Source organism: Strix aluco, chromosome 1 (genome assembly GCF_031877795.1).
Source record: "Strix aluco isolate bStrAlu1 chromosome 1, bStrAlu1.hap1, whole genome shotgun sequence".
NCBI classification, from domain to species: domain Eukaryota; kingdom Metazoa; phylum Chordata; class Aves; order Strigiformes; family Strigidae; genus Strix; species Strix aluco.
The window spans coordinates 13,114,921-13,135,616 of NC_133931.1; the positions used below are offsets into that span (position 1 = coordinate 13,114,921).

At 44.5% G+C, this 20,696-nt stretch overlaps 1 protein-coding gene across 4 annotated transcripts in view; it reads right to left on the reverse strand.

Annotated features, from left to right (window-relative positions):
* ZHX2 (zinc fingers and homeoboxes 2) overlaps positions 1-20,696 on the reverse strand; it is a 78,637-nt gene that overhangs the window by 9,677 nt on the left and 48,264 nt on the right. The gene's annotated exons all lie outside the window — the stretch shown is intronic.

Sequence of the window (20,696 nt, forward strand, 5' to 3'; positions counted from 1 at the left end):
TGAAACTGAGTGTGATTTATATTAAACTTAATTACTTCCCACTGTCACTTACCTTGTAAATATGTCTACTAAATGACTGTGGTTACTAACGATGGGTGATTTCTAAATAAAGCTATAGGGCCTGCCTTGGTTGCAAAAGTAAAGGCAGAAAGAAGAGTTAATGCAAATCAACACTTTCAAAGGTCTTTGTCTTACAGAGAGGTGGGTTCAAAGAAACTGCAGCAGATCTATGGAGCCTTATCAAGTCTCTTCTGAAACAAGTGTTTCCTTAAAACACCACTTTTCACTCAATATTGACAGACATAGCTAGCAAAGGCCACAGAAGCCCTTAGATACCTTTTAAATAGGGTCCCTTCCTGTGACCCTGCTGATATTCTCATCAAGCCTCAATTTGTGCACATCACTCCCTACAGAATTAAAAAAATCCTTTGTTAAGCATGATTCATGTGTCGAAGTGGTTTTGGAAGTTCCTAAATGCAAGAATTCTAAAACATATTTTCAAAAGGATCTGAGGTCAACATCAGTCAGAGCAATCACAAAGAAAAACTATACCAGCTGTTTTTAGGATCCACCCATGCTCATCAGGAATAGGTGGAGGGAAGGAGGAGAATGTAGTTGTCAAAACAGTTTCATTAATTGAAAAGTTAAAAAAATAAAGTCGCTCTCTTATTCGACAAGATGCTTTTCCTCATCAATCCTTGACTTCAATTTGCTAAGCTTCCTGATCAGATGGGCTCTGGATTCATACTACTTCCAGTCCTGACAGAAAACTCATCTTTTACAATCAAGGAGTCCTTGGTATGGGGTGAAGAGGCACTGTGGTTCACAAACTGGAGGAGTATGGAAAGTGGAGATTTGCAGAGTGAGCAAGACCTGTGCTGATTTTTGTAGAAGTGTATTAAATGGAGAATCTGAACTAGAGGTCTAATGAAAGATGTGCCAGCCATGGCAGGGGGGATGGACTAGACGGTTTTTAAGAGCCTCTTCCAAACCATTCTGTGATTCTATGATGTCGTGTCTAACCAAATGCAGATTTTCTCATTGTGAATAGCATCCAATACCCAGCAGATATGAAGATCAAATGAGATAAAATCCCACTGCAGTTATATCTGGACACATCCAACATCAGCAGACAGTTTATAACCATGTGAGTGCTGTCCCTGAACCTGCTCCTCTCGCTTGTGCATTAGCATGAGAGCCAGAAAGAGTTGTTCTAAAAGCAGCCACTAACTTCTCAGTTCTGTTTGCAGCTGATGAATACTTTGCAGGTTTCTAGAGCATATTTCTGCTATGCTGCCCATCACAGATCACACCACTCCTGTTTATGTGGAAACTCAAAATACACTGTCAGAGGAAGCAGCTCCAGCTGGGGATAAGAGCAGGGATGGCAGCTTCCAGCTCCATGTACTCAAAACCCAGCATGAAGCAATTCTCCATACACACAGCACTTCATACACGAATTCCCCATGAAGCACCTTCACAGATAAGGGTCTTGCAAAACGCAAGCTGTGAAACGCTAAATGTGCACCACAGAGAAGATGCTGTGCAGAGATGCTATTCATTATAATACAGATGCCCCAGCATAACTGCATGCTGCTCTGCGTTCATAGCCACCACCACCCCTGCACCTCCAGCCCTGACAGACCAGGGATGCTCCTGCACACCCGCTCTGATTCAGTGAAGCACTGAAGCATCCAGTTGGCTTTCAAGTGTGCATTTAAGCTCCAGGTGCTTCCCTGGGAAACAGAGCATCTTTGCTCAGCTCTGTGAAACAGGGATGGGGCTGCCCGTGGGTTTACAGCTCTGCCTCGGCCAGGATGACAGAGTGTCATTTCCTTCTAACTTGGGATCACCAACATAGTCACCATCATTCCCCAAAGCATTAGCAAACACCTCCTCTTCTGTTTCCTTTTTCCCTTCTCCCTTTTAATAATAAACAAGCAGATGAACAGTGGAAGAAATGATGCCTGATTTTCTACAGATTTGTGCTGACTGACCTTTAAACTGCATTATGCTGAATATTCTCTATTATTTCCACATATTCCTTCAAAATTCCCTTCTACTTCCCCTCCCAATCATCCTCCCACAGAGTATTTTGGCTGTGATCTGTGGCTTGCTGCGTCCCACTGCAGATGGGATCAGAAGCTAGAGACAAACACGCAAATGTCCAAACACCCATCTTCCTGGCCACCCATTTTTAATGCTGCTTGCAGAAAATGAACTAGCTTTGAAACTTCTTCTTTTGTATCCAACTTGGTTGAAACAGGCCACAAGGTGAGAGAAGGGGGCAGACCGGCCTCTATAAGACTGGCTGCTGCTGGAAACAGGGTGAAGGTGATCATGTCACCTCACTCTGCCCTGCAGATCCCACCATGATCATGACACTGACTTTCATAGATGAGGGAAGGGAGGCGCAAGGCAGTACCCTGGGACAGGGTGGTGGAGATGAGGATGGAACCATGGCTCCTGGGATGCTCCTCCACAGCTCACTTTCCCTCCCAGGCCACACAGCTGCACCTAACTGTCTGCTCCTTTTCGGATGTATGACCTTCTGCAAAATTCATGTGGCAACATCAGCAAAAGGAAGAAAATTCAAAAGACATCAAAGAGAGAGCAAAGCTTATTTATATTTCACTGAATATCTGCCCCCACAAAGGAAGAAAGAGCTAAGAACAAAAGATAAAGGGATGGGATGGAAGAGAAAGAGTGGAGAACGAGAAACATCTAGGTTAAAACTCTGAATCAATCAAAGGTTTCTTAAAAGTTGGCCTAAATGTTTTGAATTACCCAGTCTCTGGAAGCTCAGCAAGCTCTGCTGCATTGAGTTGCTGCACTGAGCTCCCACCTCTCATGAGGACATGAGGATCAGCCCCAAGCAAGGATGCTCTGATACAGAGGAATGGCCAAGGTCCCTCCAACACATATATAAATGGGTGGATGGATGAAAAATTCTGTCTGCTACAGTTTTACTACAGAGTTGTACAGATCGTTGCTTCTCTTCCATCTTCTATTCCACAGAGTGGTTTTCTGCATGTCTAATTGCTGGTTTGCTAACTCTACACTTTGAATAATTTTTCTGCCACATGAGAATCACTATCCACTGTAAAAATAAAGACCAAGTCAAATGCTTCTTTTTGGAGGTCAGTAACAAAACCAAACGAGTTTCAGTCCAAGATGCACAGTTTGGAGGGGGCTCACGACTAGCTAGACACCATCTTTGTCCCTTCAACCTGTGTCCTGAAAGAGGGGGAAGAAACGAGGCCCAACACCTGTATGAAGAAGGAGAGTTTATTGGTACCTCCAAGCCATGGTCCCTGCTCAGTAAGGATGTCATTTGGAATAAATCAATACACAGTTGCTAAGGAAGATGGACGCCTCCATGGCACATCTCTGGGAGCTGCATCATGTACATTGCAGGGGCTGCCACATCTCATCCGAGGACATCGAAGAGAATACCAGGAGCATCTCACAGCTTTCAAACACGAGCTGCTTGCTGAACATCAAAGCCCCACACAACAACTTTAAATACATGGTGTTGCTCCTGACAAAGCTGTTAATGATGCCACTTCAGCTCCTCCAATTCAGGAGCGAGGTGGCTCTCCCAGGCTGTTGTTCTGCTGGAGCTCAGTGCACAGGGGAAAACACAAGCCTGACCCCCAAACCTCCAGATTTCACCTGCATATGGCTGTTCCTCCAACTAGTGATAACTACCAGAATTTGGGGGGGGGGGGGGGGGGGGGGGGGAGGAGGAGAGAAGATACCCTTCAGCAACAGCCAAGGCATAGCAAACAGCATGTCCTGATGGGAACCCAAGCTACACTTCATCACCCGAGCTGTGTCCATGGCCCACACATCACTTTGAGGGGCAAAATTCACATCTGAAGCTCGATGAACAAGGCTGCACACCATGGACAGGTCAACCTCTATCCCTAAAGCTGGCCTGGTTCACTCTCTATGTTTCATTACAGACAGAATCCTGGACAACCGACCTCCTTTTTGGGCTGCTGCCACCATGGGGTGCCCACAGCCGTGGGGTGCTGCCATCAGCTGCCCTGCAAGCAGCCAGTCCCCCTGGACATGGGGACGGAAGACAGTCCTCACCCCTCCAGCTCACCTGCCACATCTCCTGCTTGTCTTGCTGTACTGTGGGGGCAAGTAAAAATAAATAAAAAATAAAACCATCTTTTTTTTTTTTTTTTTTTTTAAAATGAGCAAACACATAAAGCAGCAAAAGGCAACCAGGTGAAAACCAAAAACACTCAGCTCTTAGCAGACAGCTGCTGTCATGAACGAAGTCCAAACCAAACCACAGAGAGCTCGTGTGCAGGAACAAGAGCTTTTGATTTGCTTTGCTTTGGCAAAGCCATCTGCGACAAGAGTGTATAGGTCAGAAGCAATGCGTTCTTCTAAACCTATCTCCTCAAAAGTGCATTACAGCAGTTATGGGTGAGGCCCTAGTCTGTTTTTTCTTTAATTTCTGAAATTTGTTTGATTTGTTTAATTAATGAAATAACTCAGCCACAGTCCTCTGATCTTTCAAACCCCTGTTAAAATGGCTCTGGAGCATCCAATGCGAGAACGAAGTAAGACTTATTTGGCGACTCTGGACATGACTGAGGAAACACCAGATTTCCTACCTGGTCACCTGGACCCAGACTGGGGAAACTGTGGAGAACCACACAGGGAAAATAAATCATGCTTTTAGGCATTTTCCAGTACCAGTCATGTTTGCCTGTGTAGCAATGTCACCTTCCAGCAGCAAAAGATAACCATACAGTTCAAGCAAAGGGATGGAAAAAATAAATCAAAAAGCTTTTTCTTGCTGAACATTGAAATCTTTTTACTCTCTCCCATCTTCCACTTGTGCCCATAGCTAGTTTTATTCCCTGCCCCTCCCCAAAAAAGCAAATATTTGGGTAGAGACTGAACTTCTTTCCTGCAGTGCTCTTCCCACATGGGCTCCTCTGAGGTGGTGGCAGAGCAGGAATTTTCCATGGCAGCTGGGACACAGCCCGGTCACACAAAGCATCTGCCAAAACCCTGCGAGCTGGGGCTCGGGAAAGTGTCAGAGCAGTGGATAGATCGGGTGAGGTGCTGTCTGTGTTCTCTCATACCCCAGAACATGAGTAAGTCTGAAAAAGGCTGTCCAAAGACAACCATGTTTGAAGGGATGTAAAATTAAAAAGCAGGGAAAACCTTAACTTTGGCAGAAAGGGAAAAGAGCACCAGAAATACCACCACTTCATGCTGCATCTTTCTTCCAGCTGAGGGCTGGAAGAAAGTAATACAACAGAGGTTGAAACAGGTGGAACCCTGCACTCAATGCAAATGCATCTTTACTTTTCACAGATATACATTGCTTTTTTTTTTTTAAAACAAACAAACAAACAAACCAACCAAACAGGAAGAAAAACGCTTTAGTGACACTTGTGTGATTTGCCAATAAAAGCTTCCTTATCTTTCATCTCACTGCATCATTTGCTCTGCCCTGTGCTAGCAGAGGTCCCAGCACCTGGCCTCATCCGAAAATGAACAGTGGGAAGACCACCACCACGAGGATACCTGCAAATAAGTGCAGAAATACAGGGGGTTTCGTCTGCAAGGGCCAGCTGACGTTTAAAGAGGGTGGAAGCATTTTATTACTTCATTGCTTAGGAGCTCAGTCTCCATGAACAGCATCTTCTCCACTACACAGCATAAGCAACAGCTATTTACACTCTTGTAATTAAACTCCCCCTCCCGTCCTCCAACCCTCCCCCACGTCTGAACATGATGTTTAATATCACAAAGGTACAAACTCCTCATTACAGCTTTCCCATGCCCCTTCCCCAGCTTGGGGATGCAGCAGGAGTAACAGAGGAGGTGCACAGCACAGCACCAACCAGCGCTCACTAGCAAGGACTTGCTGGACGCAAGTCTTTCAGTCCCTGGGGTTTTTGAGCTACTACCCTACTTTGTCACGCAGTAAGTGGATTTCTGCAAACCTCAACACGGATGCCACACTCTGCCCTTAGATGCCAGGCAGGCCCTGCTGACCACCACCTCACAAACACCCCACGTTGGTTTTAGAGCAGAGACACTACTGGCACCACTTTTTCCTGAGCTGAAGAATTTGCCACCCCTTCCAGGACGTGTGACCAACCACACCTTGATGGACCTCAGTGAGTCTTTTAATTTCTGGCTAGCTTCAATGATAGTTGTCTCCCTCCCTCAAGCTTGCGGGTCCCTGGCCTCTCCAGGACTCAAAAGCACATGTCCCTGGGAGCATCTCCTCTTTTAACACTTGACTTCAACCTGCGTGGCTGCCCAGAAGTCATGCCCATAGAGTTTAGAGCAGAGCAGAAACTAACTGATACTACATGACAGCATCATAACCCTCCCACAACCATCTACTCTTCACCCACAAAGGCTGCAGCAACACAAACACACGCAGCACAGAGCAGAGCTATCCTGCCCCATATCAGAGGTGCTGAACTCACATTCATTAATGTTGTGGTAATATTACACTCAGACAAATCCAAGGATGGGAGGCAAGATACACATTTCATGGTGCAAAAAAGGAACATGCCTAGGGTGATGTTTTTCCTTCCTTACAACTGTTTTTAGCATGCAGCTGCTACAGTAATATCAAAAAGCACATCAGCTAGCACAGCAAAAAAATGCTGTTGCTCTCCACTGTGATAAAACACTTAAAAACATTGCTTAATTACATGCAGGAGAATAAGCAGAAGCAAAGCAGGGCAAATAATTCCTGCATGATGGATCGCGACTGTAACGATTTACAAAAGAAAACCACAAAAAGGGAGGCAGGTTTTGTGAACTAGAGCAGAGCTTTTAAAACAGCATTTAAGTCAGAGCAGTCTAGAGCTCCAACACTTCTGCAGTTCTTTGTAAGCTGAATAAAACACAATTAATGGGGAGGTATACCGAACATTACAGCAATAATTTTTGCAGATGTGAAAAAATAAATCTGAAAGTGCTATACATCTTTAATTTGCCTATGTCAGTGTAGACATTTCTAATTAGAAAAAACCCCACGTAGTTGTAGCAGGGTGCCGCGGCCATGAGTTTTTGTCTACAGTGAAGCAGCAATTGATAATTTTTCTTTCTTTTAAGGACCAGAGGCTCACACTTTTCAAAGGCAATCAGCAAACCAAACTGCCTCCAGGACTCTTGACTCCCCCAGCAATGTGTCCTGTGAAAGTGGATGTCAACACGTCTGTGAATGGGGGCAGAAGCAAACCCAGCACACATCCCGCCTCTGCCTTGCACCCCTACAGCATGGTCACCGAGAGACTCTATAAAAATACATAGATAAAACAAAAAAGAGGATTTTTGGTGGAGATGGGCTGAGGGTAGGATGAAATGGGGTTTCAAAAGACACCATCGGTAGTAGAAAACCCTGGAGAACTGCGTGCCTAAGCCAATCCATGTGAAAGCTGCCTCTTTACGTTAACAGCTCAGCTGCAATGTGACCACTATGTAGAGATAAAGAAACTTATTCTGGAAAACACAGATATTCTGGAAAAAAAACCCCTCCGTAGGCTTTACCAGAATAGGTTGTGTCAGGCAGTACCGTGCAATAGGCATATTTCAGAGTACACCGCTCACAGGCTATTCTTTTGAACTAAAATGTTCTCATTCATGCTGCTGCAAAGCCAAAGACATGGGAAAAATGGTGGGTTTTCTGTGCTGCATGTTGTACAAACGCAAGAGGCCAACTCGTTCCCAGAAAAGGGGAAGCTGAACATTGTGTGCTCTGAATTTTCTATTATAAGTACTCATCTGCAAGCACTGGTTTGTATTTTTTTTTCTTTTTTAAATGTAGGCTTAAGTTTAGTTGCTAAAAACTGGAATAGGCCTGATTTTAGCTTTTTTGCTCTCTCGAAAAGTGATAGAATAATCTACTCAAGATAAAAACCAGTACCTTACAGACTGGTTCATGCCCTGAAGCAGTATTTCTATTGTAGCAATGGTCACTTGTGCCACCCAAGACAGCTGCCTTAAGCTTAGGCTAGGCAGAAGATGGTCCCTCTCCAGGTGGGTGTACACCAGGATGGATGGGGCAAGCAATGGGAAGGAGAGTGAGCATTTGAGTGCCACAGTGAGGACAAAAATCCAGGTTTCCTTGCTTTCTGGCCACTGCTTTCTCCTCAAAAAAAAAAAAAGGCTGCCAACCCACAGCTTGCACATGAAATGGGGCTTTGCAAGGGCTGTAGCTCCCACTGGTTTCTGAGGTTGGCACAGCCTGGGAAAAGCTTTTCTCCTTGTAGTGTGAACTTCTGCCAAGGTACCTGCTTTGGTGCCCTGCTGAACATGTGGCTTAGCTGGTACCCTCCACCAGAGTCACAGATGCTCAGGGACAGAAAGAGACCCAAAATCCCAGGGCCATCTATGACTGTGTATGCTCAAAACCCAAACGGTGCTAGTGGGTGCACTCCTGGGGCCTCGCTCTCTCCTTCAGGAAGGAAAAACATGAACTGACCTCTTCCAAGCAAGAAGATGTATGAACCACCCATGGAAGACACAGCCAGATACATCAGCAGATGTTCTCAACATGCACAGGGGGGCTGAACCTCTGTCCAACACCCTCCACCAGCAGCTTCCAGGGGCATCGAGCTCCAAAGATTAGTCACACCCTCTGTCAAAAATTATCTCCTTTAATCAGTGGTGCATTTACTCCTAGGGTGGGTACTTGAATGTTCATAAGAGAGAAATAAAGACCAACAGATTTCTTAGGAGAGAAATAGAAACACTATAAAAACATTCATTCTAATTAGTTTAATTACTTGTCTGTGCAGCTCACAGAATCCTCATCACTGGACTGGATTAAAGTGACTGGATTTAAGTAATTATTCATGTTGAGTTTTTATCCAGCACCATGTGGTGGGAGGACAAGAGACTCACAGATACAAAACAAAAATTATCAGTAGACACTATCTTCAGCTACGTGGGTAAAGCCTGGGTGTATCTGTCTTTGATTTTATGCAGGAGAAAGATAGTTTATTCTGTTTGAATGTTCAGCTTAATTTCTTTTCAGGTATGCTTTTAAAGAGGGAATTTTTTTTCTGGGAAAGGCAGGGGTGCTAAAAGAAATATTCTTTGCTTAAACAACTTTTAGTCATAATTTCCTATTTGTTAAGATCAAACATCTTAACAGCAATGTCTGGTCCCCTTTCTCCTTCATGTTATCCATCATTCCATGACACTGCTGCCTAGACAGGGTACAGCTGTGTACTTTTCCTGTATTATGTATCTTATATATTATTACATATTCTCTCTCTTCAGATTTATTATTATAGGGACATGATAAGTTAAATGCCTCCAAAGCAGAAAGAAGATGGGCTATGACAGAATCAAGACATTTGATTTCTTTACTCCACGTGCTTACAAAACTTAACAGTACAGAAGTTATTCTGCTTTAGTACTTCTCACACCTCATCTCCCTGGGCAAATTTTTCTGCTCTGGGAACCACAGCACCCTGCCTTTAGTCAGCCGAGTGTCAATTTTTTTCCAAGTAAAATTATCAAGGCACTCATGAACTCTTCCGCAGAACTGCAAAAGGGAAAACAAAAATCACACGCACATTCTGGGCATCCCCTTGCATGGCTGCAGGGTAGAAATAAACTCTAATTTCTCAAAAAAATCCTTCTCAGTTCTCAAGAAGTAGCCCATAAAGCCCTGCATTTCTTGGCTCAGGCAGCACATGGCACACATCACAGCAGGAAACAGAAAGAAAAGCACCCAGAGGACCTGACGGAGGGGAAGGAGTGAGGGCTGAGGCCAGGAGACAATTTGGCGACCACTTCTTAGAAGGGTTTAGATTTGAGGGAAAGAGAAAGGAGAAGAAATCTATGTCACCAGGATGTCAAGTCTGAAGAAGACAGGCAATACGTGCAGACTTATGGGATGCCTGGCCAACACTGTTTGTCCAATACGGGGAGCAGCCTTTGCATCAGCCTCATCCAACACAACAGCAGCACCAAAGGAATCTAGAGTTCCCAAAAGAGAGGAAGGAGCTCAATAATTAACACAAAACATTAGTAACCTGCGTGTGTCTATAGCTGCACACCTCCCCCTTTGACTCATTCACTATGTGTTAGAAAAACGCAGATGGTTTGTGATTTATAAAGCTGATGAGTCACTGTACCTCTTTCCTTTCCCCGCCCCAAGGGCTTCTCTGTGTATCTTCGCATTCTCTGATGAGGAGTACAGATGAGAGAATAAAACACTACAAGCAGACTAGCATAACATCTCCCTCCCACAGGATGATTTTAACTGTGCCCCCCAAACACTGTTATCTTTCCTCCTGCCCCCATTTCCCTCTCTACTCATCTATGCTCCGATGAACTCAATGGCTATCGCTTCAAGTCATCCAGATTGACGCTGCTTATGCAGTCTGAACCTTCGCACCACCGGGAAAAGCTTCAGTACACAATAATTTCCCCTTTTAAACATTAGGTCTAGCTTGTAATAACTAAAAATACTCACTTCCTGAATGAAAGTCTTGGGCTACGGTGCCAGATTCTATCAAAGGAAGCTCAAAAGCTGGGTCTGGGGTACAAAGCAGCATTTTGGAGCTCACTACACTGAATACTTGTACACCAGTGTAACAGAAACATTCACCCCAATATTTCCAGAAGCAGGAATTTCAACACACCACCTCTGAAACCAAACCATCCCTGGAAACTGCCAGACGGATTTTCAGAGAGCCTGAACACTCAGTGTCCTCCAAACTCAGCCAGGGGATACTGAACAAATCTGATGTCCAAGGCACTTCAGAACAGCTCTAATTTTAAGCACATGAACTGTCAGCTGTTGGCCTAACTCACACAGTGTAACACCCTGATGAACCAAGGAGGCAAACTTCAGGCGTCCCACATCAAAATGCCACATTTCTGTCTGGGGGTGCAAACAGACCCCCATGCATGTACTGCTGCTGGCTCGGGGGAGCACATTGCAGACACCCAGGCTGTCTGTGTCCAGTCAGGTCTCCCGCTCACTAGCCAAATCCAGATGAATAACCTTAAACTGCTAATAGATGATGCACATGTGTTTCCCAACCTAGATCTCTATTTAGGAGACTCCTGTGATACACATGAACTCTTGTATTGCATCTTCTTCCTCAAATCTGACACAATTTCTTCCCAATTATAGCTGCTGTCCACTCTCCCAACCAAGACAGAGACAAAAAGCAAGTGTATAAGGTCAGCAGGCCACATCTCTGCTGTCCTAGCACACAGGAAAGGTGGCTGCTGCTGGTTAAGAGGAACAAGATGCTCAGAAGAGTATGTGCCTATGCAGTGCTTTGCATCAGCCTGACCTCCTTGGCTCCCTCTGGCCCTGGTGATGAGCAAATTTGGTTCTGCTGAGGGGCTTTGTAAGTATCTTGGGTGTAAATAGCATTCACTCTCATCTTGTCACAGTTTATGTTAAGTTTTGTTGTGCTCTACTTGCTTAAAGGAAAGACTGCTTCAGAAGTGGCCTTGTATCAGATCATGAAAAGCATAGTTTCACATTTGGAGGCTTTTCTTCTCCAAAAGCAATGACATGACTTTCACCAACTATGTTAAATACCGATCTTTTCTGGATCCTTTCCCCTCACACATGAGTTTGCCTTCAATAGTTAATGACCTGTGGTGATCAGAGGATCCCACTGGCCCAGTATTCAGAGGCTTTACAGCTGTTAAGACACCTATCCTCACAGCTGGCCTGTGAATTTAGACACTGCTATTAGCCCCATTGCTCAGGTGGGCAATTAAGGCATGAAGAGAGTGTGAACAAGGCTTTGTTAAATGGCCAAGTCAATTTACAACTTGCTGCCATCAAAACACATGAGGTAGTAACAGTGCAAAAATCATGCCTTACCCAAGGTCTTCAACAGGGCTGGAAACCACATCCACGTTTTCCATGCTACAGGCTACTGCTCCATCCTCCAGTAAATTCAGGTTATCCTTCCAGCCTGCCAGCTGAAAATAGGTGCTGATACTCTTGGATTATGTGCCAGCAAACAAGCACCAAAGTCACAAAGCCACCACAACTTGCACCAGTAGGCTCATGGGAGGAAGCAAAAAAACTGAAGATCAAAGGTCTGAACTATCTGCCTTCCCTCAGAAATCACTCATCAGGCCAGGTGCACGTACATAGCAGAGAAGCCTGTCTGCTTCTGACGATGTCAAACCTCCCTCTGTCCTTACACAAGTTAAAAGCTACCCTCCTCTGCAGCTGCAGCAAAACACATCACTAGCAAAGCGCACCGATTTCTCCCAGTCTTCCTTTGCTTGAACACTACAGTTAAAGAATTCTTCCCCTTTCTAATTTTTTTGCCTAAATTCTGGAAAAAAAATCTAGTATTTTAGGGAGGGTTCACATGTGATGAAGACCTTTCCATGACAATGCCATCTCATCCAAAGTCTGTGGGCACCATCAATACACTTATTCTCTTCTCTTTGGTGGCCCTGGAAGAGTTGACCCACGCCTCTTTCAGTCAAGGGCATATTTTTTCCTGCTGTTGGCAATATCACATTATCCCTTCATCAGTTCCTCGGTCAGCTCTGAGGTCAAATACTGAAAAAGTGACCCTCTAAAAGATGCTTAGCTACTCTGTTTTCCATCACCCTAATCACATGCTGTGCCCACTGATATTGTTTTATTACATCTGCTGTACTTCATCTCCTGCAATTCCCACATAGGTAACTCCTGCACATCATTTTCCCCTTATTGGCTTCAAATTTTACTTCAGCACTTTGTTTTCAAAGCACATTTAATTATCTCTCCTTCTCTTAGTAAGCGCCCAGACCTCATACCCATACAAAACACTTCGCTTTAGTATAATCCTATAAACCGTGTGACAGAGAACCTACCACACATTCAGCAGAAGAGGCAAAGAGACAATAAATAGAAAGTCCAGCAAGATCCTTTGAAACATCTGCATGCTTTCCTTTCACTGCAGGTCACAAAACACTTTCCCCAGCTTACTGGGCATTTAAGGCATCTAATCAAGACCAAAAGCCACCAATTATTGTCTGTCTTTGGAAACCAGAAGTCAGCTGAAGCACCACTGATGTTCCAGGTGTCTACACCACATGAACCTCAAAATTAATAGTTGTTTGGAGCTGAAGTTCTCCACAAGATAACACTGTTCTAATTTCTTCTGTCATCCAACAGATACACTCCCTATCAAATACCTATCTTAAGAAAATCATAGATTATACACATAATTTTTAAATTAAAGAAAAAAAAAAGAGAGAAAGCCTTTCAAAACTGTGCTTGCTTATGGGGAAAAGGCCTGTCTTGCCATGCAGTATGCTGAGACTTCAGGTGGGTGTGTACAATTTACTCCTATTAGGCAGGCAAGCAAATGCATTTTGCCCCTGGGGATCACTGGACGGAATGAACTTCCTCTTCCTCCCCGCAGCACCCACTGCTGCTGCGACCTGTCACAGGGCAGAGCCGCTGCCCTCTGTGCACAGTAACAGCTTTGCTGTTGGGAGAATTTGGCACAGCCACAAAGGACCTTTGTTCGTGCCAGAAGTTGGGCACACAATGCAATCCTTCCCCCTTGTCACACAGAGTTGTGTTAGAACAAGCCGGGTTAGAAACACTCCATGACTGCAACCCACAAACCCAAACACTGTCCCCCTCCCCAACACCAGATCCTTCTTCCCACATCAAATACTGCAGGACAGAGGAGACAGAGGAGCAGTCGCTGCTTTTGGGGGCATTAATTCCTGCAAACTCTAACCAGATTTGCAGCAAAGATGGGTCTGAGAGAATGCCGAAGCTCTGCCCTCAGTCTCTTCACAGGACTTTTGCTACCTGGATACTACAAGACCACCTGAATATAAGGCTCCCCAATTTCCAGGTATATTCTTGTCCTCAAGAGGCTAGAAACTTGGAAGATAGATCTAATCTAAAAACATCCTTTGTGTCACATTTCCCCATTTGTGTTTAATCTACCAGCCTCTGTGTGTGCATATATATATATATATATATTTCAGTGCAGCAGCTCTGAGGCACTGCTCTGAATCCAGCCTGTCTCACCTTTCCCTCAACTGGCCCTCACAACGAGGGTCTTTGGGCCAGGATAGGAACTGCCAGCACCCAGGAGCTCTGGGAAAGGATGCCAATATGGGGACAGAGGGTGAACACACCCTGACAGGATGCTGCTGGAAAAGAGTGGGATTTAGCAGGATGCAAATGTCTCTGCATTTTCATTTCACCCAGGAAATATAAAGAGGAGATGATTACTGGATCAGTCACAAATTATTTAATATACCAGTTCAAAAGAAGCAGTGCTTCTTTTGAAAATATGCAGTGGAAGAGAGTGAAAAGGATTTTTGGAAGTAAATGAAGTTTCATAAAACCTGATTATGTATTAAGAAAAAAATAATAATTGACATAAGTATGATCAGACTATCACAATCCATACCTTTGCAGACTTTTGCCACAGAGCGCGCCACAAAGACGGACACATTTTGTTTCTTCCACTTCTCATTTTAAACATCAAGGGATGCAGAACAAACCAGTTCCTACTTCCAAAACTGAGTTTGATCTGAACCATCCAAAACTTGGATGCTTTGGCATCTGCCTGGAACACCCCTTATGCTCCCAAACCACAAAGGGACCATGTTTCACCCAGACAGATTATTACTATGCTGAAGAGTAAACTGCCAAAGAAAACAAAAACCAAAAAAACAAACAAACAAGAACTGGCATAACCTCCCATTCATTTATTTCTTACCAGCAGAAGCGTTTGTCATCAGAACACCTTGAAGCATGACAAAGTGTGTGCTTGGCAGTTGCCTCCTCCTGTCTCCTCCCACACGTTTTAATCCGGGTGCACTCACTATTCCCTGTTTGGGACCAGAGTCATGGCAGGCATCGGCCTCTTTGTCTCCCTGGTGCCTGGATTCCCCCTGGGGCTACTTCATAGGCGTCCAGATGAACAAACTGTAACAATTATGCTTGAGTAATACTTGAGAAATGCAGAAAAGGAGGAGAACTGCTCCTTAAAACTGTTTCTCACTGAAAAAAGTATTTGTCTAAACTGCCTCTTTTCTTTTTTTAATTTTTTTTTTTAAAACTGGGTTTCTTCTCCTGTTTCTGGGAGGCCAGGACCAGGTCTGCAGCAGTGCACCCAGAGTTTACGCTCGCTCCCACCCGCTCCAGCAAACCCTCCTCCTTCCTACTCTCTCCTCTGCACTGCAAAACAGGCTCCAACCAACCAGTCACTGAAATCCAGCGTGACACTAATATTCAGTATTTGTTTGCCAAAACACATGTGCACTCCTTCCAAGGGAAGGAGGGGAAAAACAAAAAAAAGATCCTTAATGATATAATTTCAAGAGCCGCTGATTCCGTGACCAGCTTGCATTAATTTAGTTCATCTCCCGGTTTTATAATGTTTGTGAAAATTTCTCTCTTGAAAAGAAACAACCATCAAACACCCCACCATGAACTCAGTGCAATGTGGCAGCTCTTTCCATGGCAACCCACCAGCACCAAGCCTGCTTTTCTGCACAGACTTTGCTGCACAGTGAAGGAGGGCAGGGAAAGAGCCTGCTGAAAAGCTCTGGCTGCTGACTTCAGCCTGGCAATCCTGCCACCCCGGGGAATCGAATACGTTGGGGAAAGACAGCACTTCTACAGCCTCACTGCTGAAATGCATCTTGCTCCAACTGTTAACCAGCTGCTCGGTCATTTGCAGGTTAGTTGGTTTGCTTGCTTTGTAAAGCACAGTCAATATATTTGGTTTCCTAAAGAGCATGGAACCTTTGTAGTCCCAAAATCATTCTCTGCACCCGAAGGGAGTGGAATTAAGGCAATGGGGCCATGCTCTCAGATGGTCTCCACACGCAACAGCAGGGTGCTCGCTGGGGGTATCTCCTTTTGGAAGACTGGCAGAAGCACTGGCAGGACAACCATGCTGGGCTCACCGCTGCTGCAGGCAGCCTGGCTGGTGTGGAGGGCAGGCAGGCAGGGTGCTTGTGAGCTCCTTTGCTGCCTCCGATAGCCACCACTGGATGTTGCACCTGATGTTCTGCTAGGACCAACCTGACACTGCTGCAGCACCAACTAAACAAGGACGAGGTTCTCAAGCTTGTCTCTGCAACCACAGGTTTTCCTCTAGAACGCTCCCCCCCATGCTCTTTGATTAATACTTTAGAAATTCAGCATCTCCCAGACATGTGGGACCTAAGACCTCCAGGCACATCTTGTCTTTGGCTATTCTTCAACTCAGCCATGTAGTCAAACCCTTTCTGTAACTACTTAGAATCCAAAGCTGACACACAATCCAAGGATTTACACATCATGGCCCCCCTTCCCAGCATCATTCCCTTCCTGTCTTATCACCTGCAGCACTCTGCCTTCAGCACTATGATTACCTAGACCAGAGTGGTTCAGGGTTATTTCTCCTGAGATTTTATGTCAAAATTTAGTTGCACAACAGTTTCTGAGGTTTAGGGAAAACCACATTCCACAGAAAGAGCTGATGCTATTATTTGAAGTTACCTAACCCCAAAATCCAAATAAGAACGAGGGAAGGGGAGAAACAGTAGTCCCATCAATATGGTTGGAGATGGCACAGACCTGAAACCACATCTCACAGGAGCATTCATCAGTCATTACCTCTCTCAAATCCAGCCTGGGCTTCAGACCTCTTTCCCAGCAAAAGCACTGGCAAAACACACATTTATATGAAGAGCTTCAATTCCAGCAGATCAGCTGCCTTCTGATGGGGAAACGCTCACGAACACTCCTGAAGCAACTCCTGTCTCAAGACTTTTGTGATATTCAGGGAACTAGATCAAGAGTTACTGCATGCTCCCCACCTGAAAGAGGAGCCCGAGAAAAAAATATTTAATTCTTGAATTAATTTTGTTTTTTCTCCCCAAAGTTCCTCTTCTCTTCATGATTTCTTTGTCTCATGGAGCTGATCTGCTTCTCCTCCAATGCCTTTTGCCTTCTTCACCCTCACAAAAACATTCAGCGGGTGAAGGAAGCTTGGGCAGAAGAAACGAGACAGCTGCTCACTTAACTCCTGATTTGTGTGGCCTCTAGAAATGCTCCTGAGAGGCAGTCCCTGTGGAGGAGGGCTGCTTCTGGCTTGGGGAGGAACTGGGCTCGATATGACCCAATGTACTCAATTCCTCTGCTATCTCCTGTGGTCTCACAACAGTAAATTAAAGGGTAAAATTCAGAAGGGAGAGAAACGGAACAAACAAGAAACCCTTAAAATCTTGTCCTGCTCATGCAGGCCATGGGCCTCTGCTCTCCTTTTGAAAAAATTCATTTCTAAAGCAAAGTTATCCCATGAGCGGTACTGCAAAAGGAGGAAAGACAGCCAGGGAGCATGAAAAGGCTGCAGAGCCTGTAATGGAAAATCCTCACTCAGTCACTGAGCAGTCCTCTCATAACACATATTAAAATAAAGCAAATATGATGAAACACAGCTCAATTGCACACAACACTGCTGAGAAATTGGATCCGGCTGCTGAAATCAGCTTCCAACCCCCCCTTCTCCAAATACTGGTGGTTCACATCAGTTAACTGCATCCAAACCACCACTGGGCAAGAAGGGACAGGAGACACAAGACAGGACAGGTCACCCTGTTTGATTCATCTTCAGAGCAGGGCCAGTGTCTAAATCTTCGCTGGTCTCTTGTCATTTGCCAAGGTTCAAATGCAGCTTCTCTAGCCATTTTCTAATGATGAAAGGTGGCACTAAGTAAAAGACTTCAAGGGTGACATCCATAGGACTTGGTCTTAGCTGTTGCATGAGCAAGTGAGAAAAGAAGCCTTAATATTAGGTCTAGGAAAGCAAGTTAAAACAAGGCCTCTCTGCTTTCTTCTCATCACTTGCTTTTAATTCTACATCTTATTCTTTCAAAACTGAATTTGAACAAGAATAGACAGATTTTACTCCTTTTGTGGTATAACTCAGTCTAACTGCTGAGGTCAGTGTTTTCAGACCAACGCATAAAAGCGGAAGACCCGGCTAAGGAAATTCAGTGCTGGCTGATTCATCCTTTAGAAAGGATGAAGAACAGCCATCCCTCACGTCAAGTTTGTTCCTTTGAAGGCAAAACAATTTAGTGTTGGTATCAGATGGCAGGAACTGAAAAAGAAAAACCCCTTCCGAGAATCTTTTCAGGGCTTCAAATGCTGAACAATGGGATAGTCCCTGTGATCCATTGAGCTTGCAGTGAACCGAAGTGATGTGAAAAGCATCCTTCCCTGTTCACTTCTTGACATGGTGGCTTAGCACTGCTGCTCACCCCATGTCTCCTGCCCCAGACATGCAGAGAGACACTGGGGCAGCAAAGTGGGAGGAGAACCAGAAATTATTTAACCCACCAAAAGGGGCTTCAGACGGGATCCACATCTCACATTTCAGAGGAACCAAAGCACTGCCTGAGGCTTGCTAAAACAAAACCACCATCACCACCAAGAACCAATCACACCAAACTATCATACCAAAAACCCATCAAAAGCATACTATGAGTGAAAGAGTGGGAAAAAAAGTGCAGTGAGATTTCATTCAGATCTGGAGTAAGAAATTAAGAGGGTGTTAGTGAAAAAAACACAAAGGCTTTTCTTCTTGGACAACCGCATTTCGAGATGCGGGTGCATACACACATGATGTATATCAAGCTATACAAAACCAGCACAGGCCATCCCCGTTTCCTTAGGGTGTAAATAAAACCAGGAAAGAAACACCTTTCAATCCAGCCCTCTGTTTGCTTCTAGTCCCGACTGACTCAAAAGAAGGGCTGTCTGAAGATGCTCAGTAGCAGGTCAATCTTTCCCAGCAGGTAGGAGAGCTATAAATCAATCGCTTTAAAATAGAAAAATAAAAAAAACAAAAAACAAAAAAAACCCTGAGGCTGGCTGGGAAGAAGTAAAATTGGGGGGAGAAAAAAAGGTAAAGATGAAAAGCACCTGTAATCTCTTTAATGCAGCACTGAAGTTCTGAAGAGATTCACAGAAATGATAAGAAAAGGAAAGAAAGAAAAAGAAGAAAGCAGCCCATTGACACCAGCTACAGATACATTTTTTTTTAACGGGCATTAGGTCAGCAGGGCATTTTCCATCTGCCCTGGTTAGACCAGACCTTTGATGATGTTACATGTGTGATTTTAATACTGCATTTATCCTGGCGGGACCGCAAGTTTCTTTTGTGTATGTGTGCGCGCGCACGTGATAGCGAGAGTTTTCCTGAGAGGAAGAAGTGTGACCTGTAGGCAGATGATGAAAACTGCAGGTGTTGGGTTGCACTTCAACTGGGTTTTGGGTTGCTGACAAGGGGAAGGGGGAAGAGAAGGGATTAGGCAGCAGCAAAGGGCTACAGAGCTTGGAGACAAGGGAAGAGGAAGATAAATAAGAAACAAGTTTGACCTCAGCCTCCTACAGTCCTCCTGAATTCAGCTGAAATGGCCAGCCTTGCTGCTGCTGAACCCTGCCCAGCAAGGGCACCTTCCCTTTACCAGCAGAGCCCTGGTCAGGGGCTCCAGGCTTTCTCTCCCATGCCAAACACACAGGAGCTGCAACGTCTCCTCACTCCTGCCCAACTTTTAGCCCAACCTACGGGCATGCCCATCTCAACTCAGCACGTTGGCCAAGGCAGCAACGATAAAACACACTTACTGCTCTACTTTTGCTAGCAATTTGTATCTACACATGATGAAGACACCGCAGGCTTCCTCCCTCAAAAAGACTACAAAAAAGATCACGAATCCACATTCTGCTTTTCTTTCAAATTCCACAGTGCTTTTCCAATCTAATTCAGTAAGGACTGTGTAAACAGACTGGAGCCTGTAAGAATTCCCAGTGAATTAGCTGCTTGTCTAACACAGTGGAAGTTAAAGAAGATTAGCTAGAAGCTGAAGCTAACATTTAAAACGTAGACTAGGGACAGATGGAGCAGGTTTGGAAGCTAAGCTTTCAGAAAACCCTACCTTACAACCTTAGCAATCTCTTTAAGTTTAATTACTGCAGTTTTAGGATAGGTTACGACAATTAGACTAGATTACACTTTCTCTTAAAGTGTAAAAGACCCCTGGAGAACAGCACTGTACCAGCACTGATTTGCTATACACTTAACTGCATGCAATATGCTTAACTACACACAATGCCTTTTAGTTATATATATTCTATAAACTCAAAACAAGCCCAGAAACTCTTTTTCTGCCCATTACTTTACACACAGCAGTGGTATTACCCAAAATGGTCACTGTTTCAGGAAGCCTGAAGTCTTGAAGAGCAGCTGGTAGACATGAAGAACAAAGCAGAAGATATCCATGTATCTACGGGGAACCTCCACCAAAAGGCAGCATGGGTGAGTGATGCTACAGATGGATGGTGCATGGATTTACTTTGCCCTTAGGAAGGTGAAGTTGGGGTAGGAAAAAGGCACTTGAGACCCAAACAAGAAGCTTAACATTCACAAGCTGCTGCAAGAACAACCTAGGGGTTAACAAATTCCATCAGTTTTACTCTTCAAGAGGCAAGATAGAAAGGGGGATACATTTTCAAATTTAATTTTAAATTCCCTGAGAATTATATTCCAGGAAATTACTCCGTTATGTGAATATTGTTACTGCATGACATTTTGGTCCCATTATCTCAGACTCTTTTTGGCACGTATGTCAGATGTGATTCACCATATGTTTAATGACATGCAACACACTGG